Genomic DNA, 12,643 nt, shown 5'->3' with positions numbered 1-12,643 from the left:
TCTGTCTTTATCTTACATAAGAGTGTTGTTGTCCTTGGAAAAGGTGTCGGACGCCTTAATCTTTTCTGTGCAGTCATGTCTCAGGGGTTGAATACTGCAGAGCTAACCTCAAAACCTACCTGTTTACTAGCTGCCAAAGCGATGTCTAAAACGTCATTTCTCTTTCCTTTCGTAATTTGTCATACTCAAATTCAATGCATTTTCAATAATATATTGTTCATGAATTATTTTCATTATTCTTCCTTGTAGCGCTTTGAGTGGCCATCTCGTCTGGATTAAGAGCAACGTAATTTATTATTTTAAGTAGTAGTAGTAGTAGTAGTAGTAGCAGCAGTAGTAGTAGTAGTGGTAGTAGAAGTAGCAGTAGCAGTAGCAGTAGCAGCAGCAGTAGTAGTGCAGTAGTAGTGGTAGTTGCAGCAGCAGTAGTAGTGGTAGTAGTAGTAGTGGTAGTAGTAGAAGTAGTAGTAGTAGCAGTAGTAGTAGTAGCAGTAGCAGTGGTAGTAGTAGCAGTAGTAGCAGTAGCAGTGGTAGTAGTAGCAGTGGTAGTAGTAGTAGTAGTAGTAGTAGTAGTAGTAGTAGTAGTAGTAGCAGTAGTAGTAGCAGTAGTAGTAGTAGTAGTGCCCAAACATTGGGTGGGTCGTGTGTTTTGCGAATACGAATACTTTATCGCGGACGTCCCTCCATTTAAAAGTGGACATTTGGTCCAGTTACGACGACACACTGACGTGCGTGACGCATTCGCGATACCTGAGTGGTTATGTAATAATGCACTAATTGATGAAAAATATAAAACAAAAACTTAATTTTATTGCAATTTGCATTTTGTATACGCGGCCCATATATCGCATATGGCAAAATATCTAAACATAAAAAGGATAAATATCGGATATCTTGGGTCATGACTTCGGTGAGTGAGTTAAATGTGACGGCATGGAAGAGCAAATCGAAACCACCAATACGTGAATACGAATCAAGAAGACAATCTTATCGAACACGTTCACATTTTACGGACGCTTCAAATAGTCCCGACGCGAAGGTTTACATATCATCACTTTTCTCTTGAGTCAGCAAACATAGATCACAGTGACCTGTATCCGAGTCTTAACCCGGCGAACACGTGACATTCATTTTAAAAATGAATAAAAGCACGTCCTTCTTCCTCATAGAAAACAACACATTTCATATTCAACGACCATATATAATACTGTTAATAATATTCACAATATGACTGGGCGGTCGGGCAGCCTAGTGGTTAAAGCGTTCGCTCGTCACGCCGAAGACCCGGGTTCGGTTCCCGACATGGTTACAATGTGTGAAGACCATTTCTGATGACCCCCGCCGTGATATTGCTGGAATATTGCTAAAGCGGCGTAAAACAATACTCACTCACTCACTCACTCACTCACTATATGGCTGAACTAATGCCGACGTGACGTAAATGTTAACTTACTCACTCACTCACACTTTGGTTTCTTTTGTTGGGTTTTGGGGTTTTTTCTTGTTTGTTGTTTGTTGTGTGTGAGTGTGAGTAGCGGACACAGTTGCTACCAAACAATGAAAAATGTAATAAATGTATATTCCAGTTTTCTACATGTTTCTATAGGTATTTATCTTCGAATTTTAATAACTTTTAAAAGTTAATATCAGTTCAATCGCATATTTTGTATTTTAATTAGGTGCGACGGTCGATGTTTTGTAGTGCATATTCGAACATAGTGCAGAAATCAACCCAGAAATATAATTGGTATATATTTATTAAATTACATTTTTTATAAATCTGTGTTCAATACCCATGAAATCGCCTTTGTTTCTGTGTTATTTACGTGAAGCATATTGAGGTTTCAGTATTTCTTTATGGTTCCAAACCTGTACGAAGATTCATTCAACATCACGGCAAAATTTGTTTGTTTTTTTGGAAAGTAAGGGCATGGAAAAACCAACCCGCACACGCGAAAGCCATGCATGCACTGCACACGCGCTGGACATGCGGCAGTCATTTGCCTTCTTTTCCAGCCGCGATTACATATATGACTGCATCGGTAGAACTCTTGATTACAAACAATAAATGTTACGTCGGTAAATAACATAGAAAGCTGTGGAGTTTCACAGCACATCCATGCATTTATAGTCGTTTCACTTCACATTTTGTAATATCACCTGGTTAAAGTGAACATGACTGACATCTTAACAGAAATCTGTTCAACAACGTTGATTTAAGGATCGAGGCAGGTCAGAAACTAGAATGAATATCCTCAGTTAGGGCTTGTAATGACTACGTAACAGCCCGGTTGAGCCCATCAGACATCCACTGTGGTGGCGCGTGGTCACCACTGGCTTACCACGACTAGTGCACGTGAAGCACGCGCGGCTGGTGCACAGAGCAGACGATAATATCGTGGTCTGGGCAAAGTCTATTTCATGTCAATTCTAATTTTGGTTTTACTACCAGAGTTAAAACGTGACTCACGCTGCTTTCATAACCGGATCGTACATCTGTTACTGGCAAAATCTGGGTCTTTCTTGAATGTGTGGCTTCAGTACATTGGCATAGCCAGTGTATTTGAATCACAAAATGTCTCACTATGAACGTGAATGCAAACTGCGGTTTGAAAACAGGAGATCCTTGCAGATTGGCCATCATGTGTTGAACTGGATCCAATAAGTCCTCGGATCTCGGAAAGGTATCAGGTTTAGGAGACATTGGGAATTTTTGTACTTATTTTGTTAACGTTGAATTTCCGTTCAACGTTATTCTGAAACCGAAATGTAGGCGCGTATTGTACAATAGATAGGTGTTGCACTTCAAGCTTGTAATTTCAAGAAAACTTAATATTAATGTAGTTAAATCGTGGTACTTGTTGTTACCCTGCCTGGTGCTCGGCAAAACAAGGACTGGTCGTCTCGGAGTCCGTATACTGTTTTTGAGTGTGGGGTATTCATGTCAAACTGTCATGGTATCTCAGTGGGCTACATTTAAAACCGACATTAGTCCGGACGAGTTCAAGCATGAAGTACGCACATCGTTTTCACATTATACATGACCCGTGAAGATCCGGGGAAGAATAGTTCTTCAGCAACCCATGCTTGCCGTAAAAGGCGATTTTGCTTGTCGTAAGAAGCGACCAACGGGATCGGGTGGTCAGGCTCGCTGACTTGGTTGATGCATGTCATCGTATCCCAATTGCGAGAATAGATGGTCTTGATATCAATCACTGGATTGTCTGGTCCAGACTCGATCATTTGCAGACCGCAAACAAACAAACAAACAAACAAAACAGTATAAATAAGCTAGGACTGAGAACGTTCCAGTAGTTCCCGTCCACACGCTGTTGACACGTGCCAACATAGCCGCATTAACAGTAAAACCTGGCACCAACTGAACTGACTTGGTCGATACGTGTCATCGTATCTCAATTGCGTGGATCGATGTTCAGGATGTCAGGCACTGGATTGTCTGGTCCAGAGTCGATTATTTACAGACCGCCGTCATATAGCTGGAATATTGCTGAGTGCGTCGTTAAACAAACAAACAAGACTATGGATCAGTCTCCATTATATTAGTATTACTTAGATAAAGGCTCAAATAACTTTAAGAAAGCAAACAAACAACCTGTAAGCAAATACAATGGTTCCAAAAAGTGAACTTTAATGCATTCGGAACACACCAAGGGAGAGGAAGAAAGAACAGTAAACTACGGTTATAACGAACTCAAAGACTACTAATTTTAGTTCGTTATAACTGTAGTTCGTTAAAAGCATATATATGGCATAACTACAGCAAATAGTTGGGACCAAAAAGTAAGTTCGTTATATCTGTCAGTTCGTTATAAGCGTGTTCGTTTTGTCCGTGGTTTACGGTACATGTATATTTGAATATTATTATTTTTTTAATCTTATTGGAAACAAGGATTGCAAGTTCACAATGAAAGGTTCAGACATTAGGCTGATCCGGATATTGTTGAGGGTATAACTTCTTCAGTGGATGTCACTTTGTCTCATAAACAATGTATTTTCAAACCTTATCTGCAATGTAGCCGTTAGAATAGCAAATTCGCCTTGATTTGGGACCGAGAATGTGATAATCGAGGAACCGCCTGTCCATCTGTGTCACGTGATTGTGCTTATAAAATGGCGGACAAGTGGCCTTCAAATACAGACAACCCGATGGGGAGAGTCGGGAAGGGTTAATCCGCCCCCCTGTGCCTGTTTGTGTGTTTGTTGTATTCCATCTATAAATATTCGAATCTGGCCAGGACAATCCAGTGATTGACATCATGAGCATCGATCTCCATAAAAGGGGAACGATGGCATGTGTGAGCCAAGTCAGCGAGGCTGACCACCCGATAGAGAAGGGAGATATGGGCAGCTCTGGCAGAGGATTAAGGATGGGTCAAGGATCTCCCAGTAGGACGCTGACAGGGAGGGAGAGAAGGACATGTAATGATTGACGGAAGAGGCAAGTGGAGAAAGGGGAGGGTAGTTGTTGGGAATTGATTTATTAATTATGGATAGGGATATTATTATCAGGCTAGTACAACGTGGATTGAGATATGTGGCTTTTGCTGCCTATGTGTATTTATGTCCAAATCAATAGTTCATGTGTTGGAAAGTCGCTGTGATAGAAACTGATTCAATGGTTCAGTTGACACTCCCCTTACAGTGTCACAATATCTCCATAGTTAATTGCTGATTTCCTAAGAGACCCTCTTGACGAGGAGGGGCCCAGAGGTGTCAAAGTTCAAGGGGAACCTGATCACGAGATCAACAGCTGTCAGGAAAGAAGACAATGAGTGAGTTAAACTGTAAAGTCACGTGTGTGTGTGTGTGTGTGTGTGTGTGTGTGTGTGTGTGTGTGTGTGTGTGTGTGTGTGTGTGCATGCATATATATATTCAAACAAGTTTAAGGTTTAAGGGACCTATGTGAATACTTCGATTTATCCAAGGTATCCAAGAAGGTATATGCAGGAACCAAGTTTCTACTTCGAGACGACCGTAAGTTCGACACATCAAAGCTCGACACAACGGTGTTATTCTGTATATATAATGTTAACTGGTGGGCGACAGTGAATCAATTCTAAAACACCTCGTACAAATGTGATTGATCACCAATAAGAAAGTATTGATCTGAAACAAGCCGTATAGATACAGGTGGTAGATAAAAGATACACTGTCAATGATGAGATACAATGAGACAAACTTACACAACCATTTGGTAGATAATATACAATCGTTTTATTTGTCGTCAAAACCTTTGCAATATTTAGATTTGCTATAAAAGTATCACGATATGGAATTACATAAAACTACATTAGCTGTAGATTGTTTGTTGTTTAAGCACTATTCCAGCTGTAAGGCGGAGGTCTCTACAAAAATCGAGTCAAGTCCTGACAATCCTGTGACTGACATTATGAGCATGGGTCCACGCAATACTTGGATACAACGACATGCTACGTCATCGAACCTGGGTCCCGTTCCTCAAAGCGATCTTAGCACTAAGGTGATCGTAAGTCCCAAACATTAACATAGGCTTGCGATCATCGTAGCGCTAAGATCGCTTTGAGGAACGGGGCCCTGACCATCCAATCAATATATTCACCTCTTTCGGTCAACACAGGTTGGAGGGGACATATATACTTTCCGGGATTCTCCACGAGGCTATCGTATATAAAGGGATATACTACAAATGTAAGTCATCTTTATTCAACAAAAAAGAAACTGTTACAGAACCATTGTTTCTTTTAGATAGCGGGCACCATTTTGAGTAATATAGAAGGAGGTTGGGAAATTATCAGTCACGCACTCAAAACAATGTGCTCTTCTCCCAGTGTTATTTATACGCAGAACATTACAGAAAGTTGGTTGGTTTGTTGGTTTGTTGTTTAACGCCGCACCAAGCAATATTCCAGCTATATGACGGCGGTCTGTAAAGTAATCGAGTCTGGGCCAGACAATCCAGTGATTGATATCATGAGCATCGATCCATGCAATTGGGATCGATGGCATGCATCAAGTCTGCTTGTCGTAAAAGGCGACTAACGGGATGGGTGGTCAGGCTCGCTGACTTGATGCATGCCATCGATCCCAATTGCGTGGATCGATGCTCATGATGTCAATCACTGGATTGTCTGGCCCAGACTCGATTACTTTACAGACCGCCGTCATTTAGCTGGAATATTGCTGGGTGGCCACCCATCCCGTTAGTCGCCTTTTACGACAAGCAGAGTCACCTTTTACGGCAAACATGGGTTGCTGAAGACCTATTCTACCCCGGAATCTACAGAAAATAAATGTGTTAAGGTTAATTCTCAAAACAGGTTCTTTTTAACTCTGTGGGTACAGATTTCAATGGACCATATGGCGTACATTTAGAGGACAGAACTTGTTGAAACATGGTAACTTTAGATATTTTATGCAAGACTTTCATTGTTTATTCAAATGTCCTAGCCATGGCTTGTTGAGTGTTTCAATTAGTCAGCGAAGCAGTCGTAAAAGCATCATGATACAGTGAGGGCTGCATATGTTGTTTCGGGGTTTGTATATGTTCCTTGTCTATTTACATACCGGTTACGTGGTTATTTTTTCAACAACAAAAATCCATACATATTATTGACAAAGGAAACACTGTCTTCACATCTATCTCACTTAAATGACCCGTGAAGATCCGGGGTAGAATAGGTCTTCAGCAACCCACACTTGTAAGAGGCGACTAACGGGATCGGATGATCAGGCTCGCTGACTTGGTTGATGCATGTCATTGTGTCCCAATTGTGTGGATCGATGCTCATGATATCAATCACTTGACTGCCTGGTCAAGACTCGATTATTTACAGTTCCCACCCTTGCCGAACTGGGCTGGAATTTCCAGGCTCGATCGTAGCGCCACCAGTGGCTATTTCGAGTTATGTACATTCCATGTGCTTCCATTGACTTCAATGATTCCATCACTCATATCACTTGCATTTGCTTCAAGCAAATGGCGGCGCCCTGTCAAAACGATCTGATCGATAATCAAGATCTATATTGTAATATAACGGGTCTTACCCTGCGAAGTGCATCAAATCACTTCAGCACCTTGATTAAAAACATGAAAAGATTTGCAAAATAGCTGTCGAGGCCCAATTGGCAGTACGAATTGGGTTTGCAAATCCTGCAGCCGAGCGAAATCTGCAGGTTGAAATCCATGTAGTTCGTTACGCGATTTTGATTGGACAATGCATAGACTCGTTAGTCCAGCCAAAATGTAACTCCATAATTCCAGCCTAGTTCGGCAAGGGTGGGAACTGGACTTTTATAGTCAGTGAACGCGCTTGCCACGAGAAGATGGAAATGAGGGGGATCAGGTCAACAATGACCAACGAGAGAATGAGCTCTTTGGCACTCTACCACATCTACAAGGACATTGACAAAGTGACTGAAGGCTTGGCTGGAGGAAGGAACCGCCGATTTGGCCTAATCATTGAATTATAACTGATTTGTCACAAACATTTCAACGATAATTCAAAAATAAAGATTCTTCGATTCTGTCGATGACTTGGTGACTTTATATTTAGTGTGTATTTCATTCTTGTGTTCTAAGGCACCGCGGTTCGCTGGGGCACGCCAGAAACCTATGATTGTGGGTTCGAATCCCGGTTCGCCCCGATGATGTTTCTAGGTTTGTCAGCACCATACCCGTGCTCGTGGGTTTCACCGAAGTGGTAAACGTCAAAGACCTGCATCACTTCGGGCTTTTCCTGACACTCCGCGATATAACTGGAATACTGTTAAAAGCGTCGTTAAACCCAACTCACTCACTCCTCATTGTTGTGTTCAAGGTCAAAAGGTGTGTTCACGCAGTGTTCATTTCAAAGTTGAATACAAAAAAAACATTTGTTGTTTTTTAAGTTCATCTTTCATTAAGATATCAGTAATGAAGTAACGAAACCTTTGGGAAATAATTTGAACAAATACAAGTTAGTATAGTTATATGAAAATTTCATACAACTATACTATACTTTAAAGTAGTTTAATGTTTCGCAAAATAAACGTACTTTGTGACGTAAGCAAACCGCGCTCTCACAATTATTTTCATTATAATGATAGGTAGGCTCGCGTAATATTTAGGAGATAAACCTACTGTGTTTTGAAATTTCATGTAGTCCCATCGTAGAGTAGATACCTCTTTATTTTAATTTGGAACCGAGCGCCGAGGTATCTACTCTACAATGGGACTACGGCAAAGTAGGTTTATCTCCATTCTACCATGACGACAAGAACGCTCTGAAAACGGCGCTCTCTTGCAACGCGTAACAACACAGGTACACAGGTCCGCAATCTTAGAACATTCCGAAAAGTGGTCACAGGTAGTTATATATGTAGCAATTATTACTAAAGTTCAAGATTAAAAACACCATAGTCTTAAGTAGTTCAAAACAAGTGTTCAAAACAAATAGGGTTTTTTCGAAAAGAAGTGGGGCGGTCGGGTAGCCTAGTGGTTGAAGCGTTTGCTCGTCACGCCGAGGACCCTGGTTCGATTCCCGACTTGGGTACAATAAGTGAAGCCCATTTCTGGTATCCCCCGCCTTGATATTGCTGGAATATTGCTAAAAGCGGCGTAAAACCATACTCACTCACTCACTCACTCAAAAAGAAGTTGACAGAAAACACTCCAAACTTAGTCCATAGACAGATGTTTTAATTTCTACCATAATTTTATGGTCGCTGCTGCCAAGCACGTCTAGTTCAGTGTAGACAGCATCTAAGGTTCAGATGACAAGACTGGGACAGAATACTGTTCATAGACGAGTCCATGTTTCACCTGGATAGCTCTGTTGGTCGTGCAAGGGTGTACAGGCGTCAAGGAGAACGTTTTAGCGACGTTTACGTTATGCAACGTTGTCAGTTTGGGGATGGAAGTGTAATGGGCGTGGCATCATGGAGCACACAACTCGTGAGTATTAATGACAATTTGAAGATCGTACGCTACCGGGACGACTTCGTCCGAGATCATATTCTACCGTTTGTGCACCTGCAAGGACGTAACAAGGCGTTGCAGCAGGGTGATGTCCGCCCACACGTTGCACGTGTTGTGAGAACCTTTTAAGCCAGCATATAAGATACCTACGCGATAAATCATTAGGTAAAACTACCACACGCTATATTAAGCAAGAGTGCCATTCCGAGCGTCATGGCGAACGAAATTCCGAAAACATAAAAGTCCAGCCAATGTGAGGTAAATATCGAGAACTGTTAGAGACTCCGCCATTGCCTTACGCTGATTGACATACTTTTGGCAATGCAGTAAATAATGAGCCGCATTGTCAAGCTGATTACACACAGTACATTGCGCACAACTGCCTTTATTGATAACATTGAGATATCCACCAAGACCGAAATGCCCAAGACGAAGTCTGGTTAAGAGAACCTCCTCTTTTCGGTTGTTTCTAGATATTTGTAATTTAGTAATAAAAGGATCGAGTCCATAGAGATGACGCCCTTTTAAGGACGATGCCTGCTGCCATTTTGTTTTAGCATGGATCATACTGACGGTGCCCAATTCTTCAGAAGGTAATATTGTCTCATCCTGTTCTGATTCATCAAATTCTAATGCAGCTCTTGCCAATTTATCAGCTTTCTCATGTCCAAGTAATCCAACATAAGCAGGAATCCATGAACATTCAACTAAAGGATCTCTACTTGTGCATTACAAATGTCGAGAATAATGTTGATCAAGTCCTGCGTCGCTGAGGAAGACCCTACCTGAATTGCTTGTACTGACAGAGTCACTAGAAATTACCGCCGATACAGGCCCTAAAAATTGAATCCAACGCAATGCTTCAGTGATTGCTCGAAGTGCAGCAGAAAAGGTAACAGGCAAGTGATCAGCCAATCGGACAGAAAGTTCTCTCTCATCATTAACAATAAAGATGCCAGCACAAACACGATCGGACACTGAGCACCTAGATCCATCAGTGTACAGTAGTCACTGACGCGACTAAAGGGAGTGGGTGATCAGGTGAATAAAAGTTTTCAAAGCCAACTTTGTCAAATAAATCAATTGAATTACTGCTACAGTCTTACATGAATCTAGCACTGAATGAATGCCCCAGCCGATCCATGCACTTACCATAACGTCTGAAGTTAGAGGGACCTTCTTGAAGATCCGGGTTAGGGTTGGTCCCTAGCAACCCGGCCATGCTTGCAGGTAGAGGTGACTAACGGGATTGGGTGGTCAGGTTCATTGACTTGGTTGATGCATGTCATCGTGTCCCAACTGCATAGATCGATGCTCATGATGCCAATCACTGGATTATGTGATTCAGACTCGATTATTTTCAGACCGCCGTTATATTGCTGGAATATTGCTGAGTGCGGGGTTAAACAACAAACAAACAAACAAACAAACAAATCGATGTCTCGCCAGACCACACTTTGTTGGCTCCCCAGACTTTTTGTAGATAACGTTTTGTGTGTGTGATTTTATGTATGCTTCGGGCAGTCTTGCTCTTCCTCACCATAACGTAACAACTTACATTTTTGTCAATATGAAGCATCAAAGGGCTTCTTATAACCTTGTCCATCCTAAAGGGACCTGACGCCTGAAAGTTTATATGTAGCAGCACGCTTAAGAGTTTTTTTCCAAATAAAAAGCGAAATTTTTTAATGTTGGAAAAAAGTTTGATTTTTTTTGTGACTGAAACAAAATCACGTTTCATTGTATCTTTATATACAGTTGAGAGAACGCACCGTGGAACAGTTAAAAAATGCTAAAATCGCTTGTTAATGAAACGTCCGCTTTGCATGTTATATTAGTGAGGGATTGAGTTTGGTTTAACGCCGCTTTTAACAGTATTCCAGTTATATCACGGCGTGTCAGCTAAATGTTGGAGGAAAGCCCTAAGTGATGCAGGTCTTTGACGTTTACCACTTCGGTGAAACCCACGAGCACGGGTATGGTGCAGACAAACCTAGAAACATAATCGGGACGAACCGGGATTCGAACCCACAATCATAGGTTTCTGGTGTGCCCACGGGACGTAACAATACACAGCGAATCGCGGCGCCTTTGACGAATGGGCCACCCGTGCCCCCGCATGTTATATGAATATGTCATCGTATACTGAGTACCCTACCAGCGCACACCATGCGCAATGAAATATAAACGAAAACGAAATTCCCTACATACCTGATGAAGGCACCCACTACAAAATGCAGCAGACATTATTGGTACAAGCTGCGTAACCATAATCCCTCACCAATGTCTCAGACCACAAAGCGATCTGGGGACTCTCGACTTCAGTATAGTTTTGTTGTAGCCGGTTCCTGAAATGGTACTAAGATAATGGCATTTAGTTGTAACCGGTTCCTGAAATGGCATTAAGATAATGGCATTTAGTTGTAACCGGTTCCTGAAATGGTACTAAGATAATGGCATTTAGTTGTAACCGGTTCCTGAAATGGCATTAAGATAATGGCATTTAGTTGTAACCGGTTCCTGAAATGGTACTAAGATAATGGCATTTAGTTGTAACCGGTTCCTGAAATGGTACTAAGATAATGGCATTTAGTTGTAACCGATGTCTGGAATGGTGCATATTCTTTCCAGAAATGTGTCCGATCCGATTACTGCATATTGTCAGAACAAACCATACCCATGCGCATCAGGAGATAACATCATGCCATCATTATTTGGATTTGAAATATCTGGACATCCACAAAGCGTATTTTGGATCAGCACTGAATGGAATTGTTGTTTGGGGTTTTTGTTAAACGTGCTCAAAGAATTATCAATAAAGATATATTTCAAAAATGAAAAAGAATATTTCTCCTTTCTCGCACGTTTAGTGACATACAGACAAAAATGCATGTCTAGAGTATTGTTCGAAACTGAAAGTATTGTTTTGGTCAGTCTGGAACTCAAGAGAAGTGTGAACATTTTAGATAAATGTTCTCCAAATAGAAAAATCTATTTTATAGAACATGTATGAGCTTTTCCAACAGCTTATATGTACGTGTGCTTTGATAATACATGTATACATGTTCTTGTCATGAACACAGTGAAGACTGAATATCTAAAAATACAAGCATTGAAATTTTCGCCTAAACTCTTAAGATGGATTTTTGGAGTTGGAACAACCTGGTTTTCAGGACACAAACACGAATCCCGGAGCACACTTTCCACTGAAACTATTGTTTGTTGTTTATCGCCGCACCCAGCAATATTCCACCTTTATGACGTCAGACTGTAAATAATAGAGTCAGGACCAGATAATCCAGTGATTGGCACCATGAGCATCGATCTATGCAGTTGGGATACGATGACATGCATCAACCAAGCCAGTGAGCCTGACCACCCGACCCCGTTAGTCACCTCTACCTGCAAGCATGGCCGGGTTGCTAGGGACCAAACCTAACCCGGATCTTCACGAGGGTCACTCTAACTCCAGACGTTATGGTAAGTGCATGGATCTGCTGAGGCATTCATTCAGTGCTAGATTCGTGTAAAACAGGAAACAGTAATTCAATTGATTTATTTGACAAAGTTGGCTTTGAAAACCTTTATTCACTTAGGTCAAACTTACTAGGACTGCGAATGGGCCCGATTTGATGCTAGTTCCTCCTTTAAATGAAACCATTTGTTAACAATAATATTAATGAATGTGAA

Source organism: Haliotis cracherodii, unplaced genomic scaffold (genome assembly GCF_022045235.1).
Source record: "Haliotis cracherodii isolate W230 unplaced genomic scaffold, xgHalCrac1.p SCAF_6, whole genome shotgun sequence".
NCBI classification, from domain to species: Eukaryota; Metazoa; Mollusca; class Gastropoda; order Lepetellida; family Haliotidae; genus Haliotis; species Haliotis cracherodii.
This window is presented reverse-complemented; position numbering follows the sequence as displayed.